The sequence below is a fragment of the Sinocyclocheilus anshuiensis genome, unplaced genomic scaffold, assembly GCF_001515605.1.
Source record: "Sinocyclocheilus anshuiensis isolate Anshui unplaced genomic scaffold, SAMN03320099.WGS_v1.1 scaffold859, whole genome shotgun sequence".
NCBI classification, from domain to species: domain Eukaryota; kingdom Metazoa; phylum Chordata; class Actinopteri; order Cypriniformes; family Cyprinidae; genus Sinocyclocheilus; species Sinocyclocheilus anshuiensis.
In genome coordinates, this window is record NW_015542370.1 from 307,786 (window position 1) to 325,280 (window position 17,495).

Genomic DNA, 17,495 nt, shown 5'->3' on the forward strand with positions numbered 1-17,495 from the left:
CTCTCTCTCTCTCTCTCAATAGGAGCCGCTTGCCGCATTGTCCTCAGACGCTGTTCTGAACCTCTGTACGTGAGGTGAGAATCTCCTGGGATCTCACCATGAGGGAATGTCACAATTGCAATCTCTCTTATGCTTCGTGATGTCTTTTCGCTTGCTGTTTGGATGTTCAGCTCAGATATTTAAATGGCATAGGGCCATAGGGCCATTTTTTAATTAATGAATCAGATCAGTGGTTCCCAACTTGTCAGATGAAGCACTGTAACTTATAGACATTACCAGTGTTTAATAACTTGCATCATTTTTCCTCCAAATTCAGAAGCACAGTTTGCAAATTCGGATGACATTTGTGAATATAGGTATAGGTACACACAGTAGGATTTTTAGAAAGGAGAATTTAATAAATTATGAATAATTTACTGCCATTGTGTGAATAATAATCATGTAATCCATAAAAGTAACTGTAATCCGATTGCATGCATTTTAAAATGTATTATACTCTAATTACAAATACTTCATTTTTGTAACGTGTGTATATATATACAGTATATATTTAATTGCATATGTTCAATCATACCATATTTTTTACATTGCTGTGAGCCTTTGACATCATCTTATGCTCGCATTAATCTTTTTAAAAAAAATGTTGTTTTATTAAATTTTATTTGTCATTTATTTTCATTTAATAATAATTAATAATCTTTAGCACATCTTAAATAATAATATCCATAAGAAACAAATATGAATCTGTTTGTTATACTGTGTATTATAAGTTTGTGATGCCTACATTTAATTTAAGTTTTTAGTATTTTATTTTATTATTTATTCAAAATTGTGTAAATATTGAACATTTTATTTAGACAAAATATTACATTGGCCATTTAAAATTGGCCATATCGCAATAAAACTGGAAATCGCCAAAAAATATGCAGCACATGATTTAGATGATTTGCCATCCACTAACTGTCATGAATCCTGTCCATGGACTTCCGTTCGATCGCCACCAGAGGTCCCCCTTCCGATCCGTTCGATCGCCACCAGAGGTCACCCTTCCGTTACATTGACTCTCACACTACACAGACTGTTACACATCACCCTGGACTACATTTCCCATGCTCCATTGCACTAATCACAATCTCACCTGAAACCAATCACACACAGCTGCCACCAATAACACACACTATATAAATCAGGCTCACACCACCATTCAACGCCGAGTATTGTTTAGCGCTTATCGCTTTCCCAGTGATAGCTACTTTTCTAGTCATAGTCTTGCCTTGCCTTGCCTGTTTTCCTGGTTCCTGATTCTTGCCACGTATCTTGGATTAATCCCTTGTCTTGCTGTTTCGGACTGTGTTTGCACCTCGCCTGGACTATTGCTCGTGTTATTGGATTACCCCTCTCGTCAAGCCCTCTGGATACTGTTCGCCGATCGAAGACCCACGCTAGCCCTAGGAATATTCTTTGTCCTGCCTGTGATATACGTGTTATCTGACCCTTGCCTGTTTATTGACCCCGCCTTTGCAAATAAAGCCTTGCACTTGGATCCGCACGTCTCACGTCTCGTTCGCGCCGTAACACTAACGTTCACTTTAATTAGTCTTTTAAAATATTTTTGAATTTACTTTCATTTTTAATATAATAACGCTATTAGAAGTATCTCAAAATAATAATGTTGATGAGAAAAAATAGAAATATATGTTTGTCATACTGTACATTAAGTTGCAAAGCCTAAATTCATTTAATTTAATTTTATTTATTTGGACAGAATTGTGTAAATAATATGCATTTCATTTAGACAAAATAGTATTTTTTGCTCGATAGTATTCATTCATTCATTCATTCATTTAATATTGGCCATTTACTGTTTATCACCATAACACTGGCTAATTTGGTAACAGTTTACAATAATGCCCCATTAGTTAATTGCATTGACTGACATTATTTATTAAAAACTGATATTTTTCCTGACTCATCTGCCATCTTTGATGTATTTTTTGTGTGCAAGGCGTTTTTTTGAGCAGCCTGGATGCTGTGCACAGCATGCTCTGTATTTACTCAGCTCACTAGGTTTTGTAACAGAGCTATGTGTGAGATTTGTGTAAAGCGATTCCAGCGGCCTCGTGGCAGTACAGTATGTGAAGATTCTGCTGCAGAAAGTGAGAGCTCTTCAGCGAAGGTCAAACTCAGCGTTCATCTCGATCTGATCTCCCTCCTCTAATCCTGCTTTCTGTGACGAGCCGTGCTCTGTTCGCCTCCTCGCTCTCATTCATGCTGTTGCTATTGGAAATGAGCGCTGTGCTCTGACAGCTGTGCCGGTTTAATCAGGTATTCTACTGGAAACGCTGTCGCTGTGACAACTCTGTCTGTGTGGCCATGCTTGTTAAAGACTCGGAGCGTCTCCGGGTGTCTCGCCCTGAGAAACGCCCGCAAAGCCAACAGACAGATCCTACCGCCCTGCGCAGATTCTCTAAGTGTTGTCCTTTTTCACATGTGTGTGTCTGATGAGATCTTTTTCACACACCCACCTTTTTTCTCAACGCTAAAGATAAAACTTGTTTTCACATGTCTTCCGGGAGAGAGTAGACGATGAAAATGTTTTTTTTTTCCTGAATATCTTTAGGGAAAATCAAAACAGAAGCAAATGTGTTAGTTGTTGATGTGCAAAGCATTTGACTGCAAATTTGGCCACATCTGAGTATAGTCTGAGACACTGTTGAGATCTCACTTGAAAATCTAGTTGATGTAGAGTAAGATGTAGGACACTTCTGCAAAGTCTCCATTTGATACCACTGATGTCTAAGAGAAACTATTGAGATTATAAGGAGTTCTCAGTTACGTATTAACTCATGTTTTTGCTGAATATTCTTAGGAAGTGTAGCAAAATTGTTAACATGTAAAGTATTTGGACTGCAGACTAGCACAGCTGAGCATACTCTGAGACATTGAGATCTCTTCAGAAAGACTCTTCAGTTGAGACTGAGGTGTTTTTCTCAGGAGAAACATCTGAGAAGTTGGACACTTCTGGGAAAAGTCGCCATTTGATCTCACTGACGTCTAAGAGAAACTATTGAGAAATTAAGGAGTTCTCAGTTAAGTCTCAACTCATGTTTTTTGTCATTACTATGCTTAGGAAAAGTCAAGACGGAAGCAAATGTGTTCATTGTTGACATCCAAAGTATGTTGACTGCAGATGTTGACAGGTCTGAGCAGAGTTTGAGACATTGTTGTGCTGTCCTCTGAAACTCTAGTTGAAACTTGGTTGTTTTTCTCAGGAGAAGCGTCTGAGAAGTAGGACACTTCTGCAAAGTCTCCATTTAATCTCATTGATGTTTAAGCGAAACTATTGAGATATTGATGAGTCATGGAGTTCTCATGTTTTCCTGATTATTCTTTGGGCAAAACAGAAACAAATGTGTTAATTATTGACATGCAAAGTATTGTGATTATAGACTTTGGACTGTCCGAGCATAGTTTGAGACATTGTTGAGATCTCCTCTGAAACTCTGTAGGAGACACATGTGAGATCATTGTTTTTCTCAGAAAACAGGTTAACAGATTTGCAGAGTTTAATAACAATAAACTAATAAATATTCTCTCTTGCAGATTAATAACAATACTGTCTGCCAAGATTAAAATAAAAAATAAGAACAAAATCAGAACAAATAAATACATTTATATTTCTCTCTATGGTTATTTAACTGCTGAGATTAAAAAGAGAGAGAGAGAGAAGTAAGAATGAATGAATGAATGAATACTTCTGTCCTGCGGGTGCAAATCTGGCTGCTGAGATTAAAATAAACAAATAAGAAAAATCAGTCTAGACAAACAAACACGCTAGCCCTAGGAATATTCTTTGTCCTGCCTGTGATATACGTGTTATCTGACCCTTGCCTGTTTATTGACCCCGCCTTTGCAAATAAAGCCTTGCACTTGGATCCGCACGTCTCACGTCTCGTTCGCGCCGTAACACTAACGTTCACTTTAATTAGTCTTTTAAAATATTTTTGAATTTACTTTCATTTTTAATATAATAACGCTATTAGAAGTATCTCAAAATAATAATGTTGATGAGAAAAAATAGAAATATATGTTTGTCATACTGTACATTAAGTTGCAAAGCCTAAATTCATTTAATTTAATTTTATTTATTTGGACAGAATTGTGTAAATAATATGCATTTCATTTAGACAAAATAGTATTTTTTGCTCGATAGTATTCATTCATTCATTCATTCATTTAATATTGGCCATTTACTGTTTATCACCATAACACTGGCTAATTTGGTAACAGTTTACAATAATGCCCCATTAGTTAATTGCATTGACTGACATTATTTATTAAAAACTGATATTTTTCCTGACTCATCTGCCATCTTTGATGTATTTTTTGTGTGCAAGGCGTTTTTTTGAGCAGCCTGGATGCTGTGCACAGCATGCCCTGTATTTACTCAGCTCACTAGGTTTTGTAACAGAGCTATGTGTGAGATTTGTGTAAAGCGATTCCAGCGGCCTCGTGGCAGTACAGTATGTGAAGATTCTGCTGCAGAAAGTGAGAGCTCTTCAGCGAAGGTCAAACTCAGCGTTCATCTCGATCTGATCTCCCTCCTCTAATCCTGCTTTCTGTGACGAGCCGTGCTCTGTTCGCCTCCTCGCTCTCATTCATGCTGTTGCTATTGGAAATGAGCGCTGTGCTCTGACAGCTGTGCCGGTTTAATCAGGTATTCTACTGGAAACGCTGTCGCTGTGACAACTCTGTCTGTGTGGCCATGCTTGTTAAAGACTCGGAGCGTCTCCGGGTGTCTCGCCCTGAGAAACGCCCGCAAAGCCAACAGACAGATCCTACCGCCCTGCGCAGATTCTCTAAGTGTTGTCCTTTTTCACATGTGTGTGTCTGATGAGATCTTTTTCACACACCCACCTTTTTTCTCAACGCTAAAGATAAAACTTGTTTTCACATGTCTTCCGGGAGAGAGTAGACGATGAAAATGTTTTTTTTTTCCTGAATATCTTTAGGGAAAATCAAAACAGAAGCAAATGTGTTAGTTGTTGATGTGCAAAGCATTTGACTGCAAATTTGGCCACATCTGAGTATAGTCTGAGACACTGTTGAGATCTCACTTGAAAATCTAGTTGATGTAGAATAAGATGTAGGACACTTCTGCAAAGTCTCCATTTGATACCACTGATGTCTAAGAGAAACTATTGAGATTATAAGGAGTTCTCAGTTACGTATTAACTCATGTTTTTGCTGAATATTCTTAGGAAGTGTAGCAAAATTGTTAACATGTAAAGTATTTGGACTGCAGACTAGCACAGCTGAGCATACTCTGAGACATTGAGATCTCTTCAGAAAGACTCTTCAGTTGAGACTGAGGTGTTTTTCTCAGGAGAAACATCTGAGAAGTTGGACACTTCTGGGAAAAGTCGCCATTTGATCTCACTGACGTCTAAGAGAAACTATTGAGAAATTAAGGAGTTCTCAGTTAAGTCTCAACTCATGTTTTTTGTCATTACTATGCTTAGGAAAAGTCAAGACGGAAGCAAATGTGTTCATTGTTGACATCCAAAGTATGTTGACTGCAGATGTTGACAGGTCTGAGCAGAGTTTGAGACATTGTTGTGCTGTCCTCTGAAACTCTAGTTGAAACTTGGTTGTTTTTCTCAGGAGAAGCGTCTGAGAAGTAGGACACTTCTGCAAAGTCTCCATTTAATCTCATTGATGTTTAAGCGAAACTATTGAGATATTGATGAGTCATGGAGTTCTCATGTTTTCCTGATTATTCTTTGGGCAAAACAGAAACAAATGTGTTAATTATTGACATGCAAAGTATTGTGATTATAGACTTTGGCCTGTCCGAGCATAGTTTGAGACATTGTTGAGATCTCCTCTGAAACTCTACTTTAGTGTTGAGGAAGATGACACTTCCACAAAGTCTCCATTTGATCTCGATAATGTCTAAGAGAAACTAAGAAATCATGATGGAGTTCTCAGCTATGTCTTAGGAAAAATCAAAAACAGACAGATTGTTGACATGCAGAGTATTTACACTGCAGACTTTGGCACATCTGAGCGTAGTTTGAGACATTATTGAGATCTCTTCTGAAAAAGACTTGGGTGTTTTTCTCAGGAGAAACATAATATAAGTCGGACACTTCTGGAAAAGTCTCCATTTGTTCCAAATTTGTATTTTGCTTGCAGGCTTTGGCACATCTGTGCATAGTTTGAGACATTGTGAGATCTCTTCAGAAAATGTAGTTGAGACTTGAGTGTTTTCTCTGGAGAAACACCTGAGAAGTAGAACCCTCCCACAAAGTCTAAATTTGATCTCACTGACATCTAAAAGAAATTACTGAGATATTAAGGAGTCATTATGGAGTTCTCAATTGTCTCGACTCATGTTTGCTTCCTAAATAGTTTTAGGAAAAGTCAAAACAAAAACAAGTGTGTTAATTTTTGACATGCATAGTATTTTCACTGCAAACTTTGGGACGTCTGAACGTAGTTTGAGAAACCATTGAGATCTTATTTGAAAATCTATTTTAGACTTGAGTGTTTTTCTCTGGAGAAGTTGGACACTTCCACAAAAAGTCTCTCTTTGCTCTCCATTTGATCTCATTGATGTCTAAGAGAAACTGTTAAGATATTAAGGAGTCATGATGGAGTTCTCAGTTATGTCTCAATTCATGTTTTTTCCCCCTAAATATCCTTAAATAAAACAAAAGAAAATGTGTTAATTGAAGACATGCAAAGTATTTTGACTGCAGACTTCAGCACATCTGAGCATAGTTCTGAGCATACGTCTCAATTTGAGCTCACGTTTCTCTTACAGTTCCTGGGGAGAAATTAAAAACCGACTCAGATGAGTTAATAGCTCTTGATTATGCCTTGTTTAAGTTTAAAATTCATGAGGATTTAATGAGAAATGTTTGAGCTGATATTGAGAGCTCTGACTTTTGATTACAGATTTTGGGATCTTGGAATATACAAGCACAATTTGAGACATTATTGAGAACTTTTATGATTACTAGAGTCTTTCTCTACAGAAAAGTCTCATTGATGCATAAGAGACACTTCTGAGATGATAAAGAGATCTCATTTGTGATTTCTCTGTTCTACGTGTGAGAGAGCCATTTGCCTGCTGCAAGAGACGAATGTGGCGAGTTATTAACCCTCTTCCACAGACGTCAAGCGTTATGTATGAATTTCTGGAGAGCAGGGTGCTAAGTAGCCATTAGCTCCTGGATGAACCTGAAGCTGAGATTCAGAGCTTCTTTCGCGACTCTAAATAAACTGAACTTCCCACTGCAATCATCACGGGTGGCTTCAAGACTGACAGGCTGGAAATGGGATTTAGCTGGAGAGCTGATGAATCTCTAAATGGGGAAGGCAGGAGGGATATTTGGCCATTTACCCCATAAAGATTTAATTTGACAACCCTTCAACCTCCACCCACTGCTGCAGTATCTGTGTGAGTGTGTGTGTGTGTGTGGGTTAGTGAGTAAATCAGGTGTCAATCTGACTTGTTATAGTCTAGTTTGGTGTCTTGAGTGGGTCTTCCACGTAGAGAACACCTACACGACAAACTTTCATGTGCGGGCGAGTGTGAATTAGACAGCTGTAAGGTGCCATGGGCCAGTCACCCAATCCGTGACAGTAAAATGAATATCAGTGGAAATGGTGAAAATATATTCCCACATTTATTCCCAGATGGTGCGATTTTCTTTCGGAGCAAAACACAGCTTGTCCCAAATAATGTGTCTCAGGACAGACAGAATATTGACAGTCTTTTGTCTTTAGTGAATGTGATTCGGTGTGTGTTTGGTAATGTGTGTTTTGACTGGCGCTGAGATTGGATGCTTTTGATTTGTCATCTGCTCATGAGCCTTATTCACATGAGACTGATTTAGTCGGGGAAATTTGGGTTTCACAGTATTTTGTGATTTAAATCTCATATGAATCAAACACTGTTTTTCTCATACAGTCCTTGTAAAGGATAAATTACCGGTATTTTACCTGTGCTCTCTGAGAAATCAAATGTCTTAGATTGCGGTATATTATTTTTGGTTACACTTTATTTTAAGGTGTCCTTGTTACAGTGTAATTATACATTTAAGTACTGATTAATATTAATTAACTACATGTACTTACTATATGATTAGAGTTAGGGGTTGCACTTTATTTTACAGTAAGTGAACTTACATGTACTTACAGTGTTAAAGTGTTACCTTATTTTTTTAATGAACCAGAATAAATATCTACAGCAATTTTTAGCAATTCCTTCATGTCTCATTATTACTTGATCTACAAAAGGTTACTGTAAGATCTTTTACTCAAAATTGGATTAAAAATGCAAAGTTACTTCATGAAAAAAAATAAAATAAATAAATAACTTTTTATATATATATATATATATATATATTTACATCTCTTTTTTCACTCATTATTTGACCAGACTGCTGAAAGATTTTTTTTTTTTTTTGTGAAAAATGAAATAAGCGCAAGTGTCTGAGAGTGCAAGCCTGAGAATGCACGTCTGAGAGTGCAAGCACCAAGCTGCAGCCAGACCCTTTTGCATATTGCTGTTAGTGCCTGCAGAGAATGTGTTCATGAATAATTTAGAGGTCCTTCACGGGGGGCCTCAAACTGGGTCTCTCTTAGAGACGAGACTGACGGACCTTGACAGAGACATTCTGGAATTCTTATATTTGTTTCTTAACATGCAGTAATGCAGTGAACATTCTTATTAAGTTGGTTTGAGAAAGCCAACTTACTGAAATCCGTCTTAAACTTCTTATTAGTGGTGCTTGCCAAAGGCAAGGCATCACTATTGTTATCTTGCATACTTAGCATTTCATAATAATATTTAAATTAGAGTTAGGGGTTGCACTTTATTTTACAGTAAGTGAACTTACATGTACTTACAGTGTACCTACCTAAGAAAGTACTGGTAATATAAGGTAACTACATGGGGTAGGTTTAGGTTTAGGTTTAGGGGTAGGTTCAGGGTTAGTTCCTAGTTATTAACTAGTTATTGTAATTACTATAATAAGTACATAGTATGTACACGAGTAACAGGACTGTAAAATAAAGTGCTACCAAAAATTGTAATTTTTATAATTTGAATTTACATTGAAATAACTCACAATGTAGTTGTACCTTTTAAACTTTCTTCCCTATTGAATTAATTGTTACAAATAATAATACTACTACTACAATAAACCTACCGTTCAAAAGTTTGGGGTCAGGTAAGGGTTTTTTGTTATTGTTGTTATTTATTTTTTTTTTTTAAGAAATAAATATTTTCATTAAGCAAGGATGCTTTTACATAATTAAAAGTGACAGTAAAAAACAATTTGAAATAAATGCCGCTCTTTTGAAATGTTCTATTCATCAAAAATTGTGAAAAATATATATATCACAGTTTCTACAGAAATATTAAGCAGCACAGCTGTTTTAATAAGTAATGTTAATAACATAATAAGTAATGTTTCTTGAACATCATATTAGAATGATTTCTGAAAGGTCATGTAACAATGAAGACTGGAGTAATGGCTGCTGAAAATGTAGCTTTTACATCACAGGAATAAATTACGCATCACTATTGTTATCTTGCATACTTAGCATTTCATAATAATATTTAAACTTAACCTCCTACAGCTTTAAAGGGGTCGAATGATGCGATTTCAAGTTTTCCTTTCTCTTTGGAATGTTACAAGCTGTTCGTGAATAGATAAGATACATAAAGCTGCAAAGACTATAGTCTCAAACCCAAAGAGAAATTCTTTATAAAAGTTAAGACTGGTCCACGCCCTCCTAAAACGCCTCGTTTAAACCCCTTTAACTCTACAAACTCCAAACTCAGCCCAGATCTTCAGACTGATCTGACCGAGTGTGCTATATCTTTTCTAGCTCATCAGACTTACGGTTTTCTTAAAAATGACGATTAAAACTGGGAAAAATCCCATAGACTTACATTGACAGAATGTTCAAATGAGCCAAGACTATTCAAACTAATACTAATCATGCCAGCAATATGCTAGTAACAGGCCAATCATGCTAAAAACATGCTGATCATGCTAGAAACATGATACTGACATCTATCTAATCTATCTAAATTTTCAAACTGCAGGCTTTTACAACTGCTTTAAACTTTCAAGCTAGGCTTTCTCACGCCAACCTAAAATTTGTCTTGACAAACTTTTTTTATCTAGTTATGATGTACTGTTGTGCACTGCCTCCTCTATGATGTCATAGTAGTATCTCAGTGTGAACATGGAAAAACAAGCCTGTCTGTTTGCTGACTTTGTTGTGTAAAATTCAATCCCTCCGCAGAATATAATTCCCATTAGACACCAAATAGTTAAAATACAGATCGCCCCTGGTGGTAGATACTGTAACTACACCATTATGCTGCCAGAAAGCATCCTTTTTCATTGACGGCCATTAAAAGTAGCTGTGTAGTTGTTGTTGTTGTTTTTTCCCCAAGAAAAATCTATAATTATGGTATTTAAAAATAATAAATATGAAAATAAATAAATAAATAAATGTATTCATTCATTTTTTCCCCAGCTCATGCAATTGACTGACATTTCCAATTATAACTGTGATTTATTTATTTTCCTAGTAAATCATATAAGCAGGTGTGTAGGCTAGGAATAAAGAAAAACAAATAGTCTAACAAAAATATATGAACCCTGCCCACTGCTATAGCTTGCAAATCATATTTAAATCAAGCATTTTACACTCTTTGTGCTTCATGTAATCGCATCAATGTTTTAGGCACCACATGAATGAAACGTATTTAATTATGAACTATGAAATGAACTATTAACTGAACTAAAACTAACAACAATTTAATTTCTTGAAATAAACATTAACTGAAATAAAACAAGGCAACAATTAAAAGCAAACATTCATTAAAACTAAAATAAAAATAATAATTATTTAAAAATAAAAACAGAAACAAAGCTACTAAAATGTTACCTAAAATTAAAGGTTAAGCACAAAATATATTTAAAAAGTACTAATTTAAAAATGATAAAAACTACAGTAGTATCTATATGATACTAAAATAATGCAGTCAAATGAAGGATGGGATTCAGAGGGTGGATTTACTATTGCACAAGACTGAACTAAGCACAGTTTTCTGGTCATGCCAAGACATTATTATCACTTCATTTTCATTTACACTCATATTTTCTTGTTATTTTTCCAAGCTTATCTTCAAAGGGGCGCATTTGACCCCAAACGCTCTCTGTGAAGATGAAAAAGACAGGGTGAAGAAACGCTGTCTTGTAAATCAAATAAATGAGGTATTTATAAGCGCGTTAGTCGAAGTATCAAAGCTTTCTCGGGCGTGGATCACAGCGGCTGACAGTATGTGTTTCTGAAACAGAGCCCAGCAGCGCTGAATAATTGACGATATTTGTTTTTGCACAGTCATGCTTTGGATGAGAGTATGTTTATGTGTTTCTTCACCTGATCTCACAAAACAAGCGCCTTTAAGAACTGGTGCCTACTTTCTTTTTGCACTTTAATGAAGGTTTTTGCACTGACACGTTCTGAAAGATTTAGCTTCAGTTCTGTCACTCATTCATTTTTGGTCATATTGTGGTGTTTTTGTTTTCTTGTCTGTTGCTGCAAAACCACGAATGTTGACTGTGATCAGTGAGTTGAAATATATCAAGGGAGAGCTAACCGCAAGGATTCCCATTTATTTCAATGGCAGTTGCTTGGCTGGTGAATGCAGTACAGAAAGAATGTAAAGCCATCATTGCACCAACCAAGCAACTGCCATTGAGATGCATGGGAACATCACGAAAGTGTTCTTTCTTTAAAGAAATAGTTGACCCAAAAATGAACAATTTACTGACAGTTTACTCACTCGCAGGCCATCCAAGATGCAGATGAGTTTGTTTATTCATCAGATTTGTAGAAATGTAGCATTGCATCACTTGCTCAGCAATGGATCCTCTGCAGTGAATGGGTGCCGTCAGAACAAGAGTCCAAACAGCTGATAAAAACATCACAATAATCCACAAGTAATCCACACCACTCCAGTCCATCAGTTATTGTCTTGTGAAGCCAAAAGCAGGATGTTTGTAAGAAACAAATCCATCATCAGGTTGTTTTTAACTTCAAGCCGTTGCTTCTGGTCAGAATACGAGTCATAATCCATAACACTTCCTCCAGTGAAAAAGTCCATCTCCTGTTGTCTCTCACATAAAAATCCACCAACATATTTGTTCAGAACTGTTTTGGACTGTTTCTGCTTGCAAGCAGTGTTTAATCTGTGCAGATTTCTCTCCCGATTCAGCTTAAACAACTTTTTTTTACTGGAGAAAGCAATATTATAGATAGAGGACTCGTTTTTTAGCCAGAAGCAATGATTTGAAGTTAAAAACAAACCTAATGATGGATTTGTTTCTGATGGACTGGAGTGATGTGGATTAATTACTTGTGGATTATTGTGATGTTTTTATCAGCGGTTTAGACCCTCATTCTGACGGCACCCATTCACATGCAATCCATTGGTGAGCGAGTGATGGAATGCTACATTTCTCCAAATCTGATGAAGAAACAAACTCATCTACATCTTGGATGGCCTGAGGGTGAGGACATTTTTAGCAAATTTTCATTTTTTTTGGTGGGTATCTTTGTAGACATATAACATTTGTCTGTTGTTGTTTAGTATACTGTATAACTGTTTCACAGACTATGCTCAGAATATGCCATTTTTCTGCATATTGTACATGCTATATTTCCAAAAATGTTTAATATGCAACAATGCATGAACTAATTCATTCACAATGCAATGCATTTGACTTGACCCTCCATTTCCAGCGTGACAAATGAAGTCATCTTAGCCATAATGTTTAACACATTTTTTCATTATTTAATTGGTCCGCCAAGAGTTTTAAAACAAAATTGCATTCAAAATCCACAAAAACCGGCAATATATCTGACATAACTGAAAGCCTTTGCAGAATTAAACATGCACATAATGACTTCATATGACAGCAATGTGGCACAATACTGCGGCTAATGATGCATGAAATCTGGGTGAGATGGTGGTTTGCATGTATAAAGCCTATATATTTTTTTATTTGGCTGGATTTTGATTTTGTGTATGTTTAGTGCCACAGTAATGAGCCAAAGCATTTTAAACTGGTTCACGTGGACTGAAATATAATGTGCACATGCAGAACAGCCTCTGATACTGTAATCTACTCAATTATGATCTATTTTAATTATGATAATTAATGCTGGTTTTATATTACAGCACTATAAACTAGCATGACTTTCATTTTCAATACCGTTGTGCACAAAATATTCAGCTCTGATCCAACCCAACTGGCTTATGAAATCAAGGTCCCGTTTTTATTGCATTGTTTGTTTTTGGTGACAGGAGTAATTGATCAAACCCAGAATTAAATCGCCGTATTCAGGGACAGAGAGACTCTCCGTTCGCTTTCATTCGATTTGAGCGAGCGGATCGTATCACTTTGTTTATTGAATCTGCTGCTGAATTAATTTGGTTCAGACCTCGGCACAATAAAACCCAAATTATATCCCTGAGGGAAATGTTTTAAGGATATTTAATCAGGACAGGATCAGAATTCATTTCGGGAGACTCCCGGGAAGCTTTGCCTGAACTCAATTTGAGTGTTTCTCAGACCTTGAAATGATTGTCAATGGAGAATCACTATTAGACAAACATTTAGTCCGGGAGATTGTTAAATCTGGTTTAGTTTAGGAAGGTTTATCTTACACTGAATCTAAAATAGCATTACTTTTGCTCATATTTAGGATCTGGATAAATTCCTAACCCTAATTATTTGTGCTCTGGATCATGTGACTCTTTGAGGAGAGCAACTATTACTTGCATTTGTTCACCAAAAAACACATTTGAGCTTTGCTTTGTGTTGGTGAAACGCCAAACAATGCAAACACTGAACGTTTAGTCAGTCATTAGTCTCTTGATTGTGGTATTATATTCTGGCTAATTATCTGTGAAGATTAATTGCATCCTCTTGAGCTGCTTAAAAATGAATGTGAAGGAATATGGAGGTTCTGATTTGAGCTGTCTGTCGTCTGCTTTCAGAATGACACAAAGCGCTGGGAGGATTTCGCAGTATTTGTGGAGCGCTCCAGAACGTCCGTCCTGTCTCACACGATGCTGAGCATGTAAAGATCCGGACTGAGGTAAGAAGAGTTTTATTAAAGCGCTTCTCAACTGGTTTTTGCTAAAAGGTTCAGATTTTACAGCTAGTGCCGAATGAACACAGTAAAATAAATAAAATAACATAACATAAATAAATGTATTATTATTATTATTATTATTATTATTGAAATATATTATTTGTAGCTTAAATGTACTTTTAGATAAATAAAACAAATTATTGTTAAATAAAATAAAATTATTGTTTAAAATATTGGTTATTTATTATATATTTATATTGCATATTTTAATTATATATTTATTATAAAAACGCTGAATGTGTTATTGTTTAAATGTATTATTTGTAGTTTTTAAATGATTAAATTAAATTAAATGAATGATTAATTAAACTAAATGTTATATATATATACAGTATATATATATATATATACACACACACACATGCATACATACATAAACATACAATAATTCTAAATATTTATTAGATAACATTGAATATATTATTATTGAAATTTCTTATTTGTAGCTTAAATTTATTGAAATTTCTTGAAACATTAAAATAAATTATTGTTTAAAATATTTACTATATTTATATTTGTAGTTTAAATGTAATAAAAGTTATTAATGAAAAAGTTTGTGGTATTGTAGTGTAGTATTGAATTAATAATTTTTGAAATCGTTTTTTATACATATAGAATTCATTTATATTACATATTTATATTCATTTCATATTTATTATGATTATAAAGCCAATAATTGAACTTAAACTGCATGTAATGTAGGCTGAGTCCTGTTTTCTTATGCCGCTTATTTCTTAATATTAGCTATTTAAATTTAATTACTATAACCAACAACAAAAGATATGAGAATGATTTTCTCCTCTCTTAAAAAAAGTTAATATTTTTATTTATTGTGCTGTCCTTAATATGCATGATTTTATGCTTAGATGTCGTTTATTATTTGCATATTGCATCTTTTTTTTCCCTGGCTCCCTGTCACCCATCAGAACAGACCCACGGCCCATTTTGACTTTGTGACACACCAGTTGAGAAGCGTTGTTTTCCAGCACGCTGCGGTGGAGACTGCGCTCGCCTTTGAACACCAGCATTGTGCCTTTGCCGTTTGTTATTGTTCACTTTCACAGCGCAGTGGCCTTGATTGTGCTGATCTGCTGCATTCGTAATGTACTTCAGAATGGGAAGATCAAGTCTGTGCTCTGGCAGTCTTGTTCAATCAATAATGAAACAAGGTCTTTATCTAGCACCCTGTCAGACGTGACTTTCCGCTCAAATCTGGACTAGAAACGGCGAATCGCTGCTGGTTTATGAATGCATGCATGCACAAGTCCATGTGATTCCGAGGCTCCGATCTCAGACTTTGTTGTCGAAAAGATAAATGACTGCTGGTGGACTATAAACGAATTCATCTATGGAACGTCCCCTAACCGCAGCCACGTGCATGTAGGCAATGTAGCCAACAAAAGCCAATTTGATTTAACCGCCAAAGAGCTTTGTGACATGCTCATTTTTTTCTAGGTGATTCTAAAGCATTGGTGAGATTGAATGAGGGGCCCCTGGGGGCCAGTCTTGTATATGAAGAGTCAAACATGGAGATTTGTGTGCAGATTGATGGGCCGCTTGCCAATAGTTCATCAGCAGGCTGTACGCTCAGCCGCTCGCTCCGATTCAGATTTATGATGTCATAATGCCAATGAGTGACCTCCAGTGAGGCAAAACCACTGCTGCAGTTTCATCACTTTGATGGGAGTGGCGTCTTTAACTTTGCCAATAACTTTTAGACGGACGATCCATCCCAAACTACAACTTCAAAGGATTTGTGTAAGACAACTTGTGCTGTGAGACAACTTGAGTAAGCTATGGTTAGGTTGACTACCTTACAAATTATTTCTCTGCAGTGCTTGAAAATGTTGTTCTGTTTCAGTTTTATAATATATATATAACCCACATTTTTTTCCGTCATTTACAGAATTTTTTTTAGCAGTGACGGAAAAATCTGAAGGCTCTCCGTCACTTTGACATTACACTGAGGGTGATCTATTGTAATTTATAACTGTAATACCCACCCCTGTCCAGTTGGTGGCGAGTGCGCTCCAGTGTGGCAGCAGAGCGCGGGATCATCAGCTCCAGAACGAACATAAAACTCTCACGAGTCTTTTGCTATGCCTTTGATTACGCACAGGCGAGTACCCACTAGTAAAGCAAAAACACTTCGCGCTGCCACATTAAAGAGTGCCAAAACGGTATTTATTGCTTGAATTTCCTAATAAAACGGACAGAATTTGAAATCTGAGACTTTGTTTCATGTCAAACGTAACAATGCACAAAGCCTGTTGCGATTTATTGGATGGAAGACGCACTATATGTATGGTCAGTGCCGATCCTAGACTTCTGGGGGCCCTACGCAAAACTGTGTCAGTGGGGTGCAGTGGAGTGGGGTATGAGTGGTTATGAACGAATGAATGAAACGCATTTGTCCGTGTTTCACTCCGTCTCGAATCGCGCTCGCGGAAAGCGCTTGAGAAACTGTCTCTTCCGTGGCTCGGTACTGATTTTTTTAGTCTCGAGCAAGACTGTACGACATTCACGTTACATGATTTGACTGATTTTTACGTAGAAAGGGCGACAGCGCACCGTATTAAAAGAAATTAACATTCATGTTTTCATAACCGCTGTCCAAATTCAAAAACAAAACTAAAATTAAATCATCTTTGAGAGCAAGGGGGCCCCCTGGTGTTTACACGTATTTTGCGTATAGGGAGGATCAGCTCTGTGTACGGTTCATTCATCAACTGAAAACAGAATCGATTGGTATTTAAGATTCGATATTGGTTCATAAAAATTAGAATTTATTAAAATCGAGAAATCGAATTTTTTTACCCAGTCCAAGCATATTTTTTGTTGTTAGTGTCCTCCGCTGTCACTGCGGTGTGTTGAACATGAAAAGTGAAGCACAGTCCAGAGGTGTAAAGTATTGGAGTAAATATAATTAGTTATCAGAATCAGAATCAGAATCAGAAAGAGCTTTATTGCCAAGTATGTTTGCACATACAAGGAATTTGTTATAGTGTCACAAGCTTCCAGTACACGGAGACAACAATAACACACAGATAATAAAAATGAGATGTGAATAAAATACACATGCATAAATATAAACCACAAAAAAAAGAATAAATTGTATGTACAGGTGTGCTATAGATGGAGTAGGAATAGAATAAAATAAAATAAGTTGTAGGGATGTACTAGGGTTTAGGGTGATAAATAAGTATAAGGTTATTGCACATACTGTACTATAA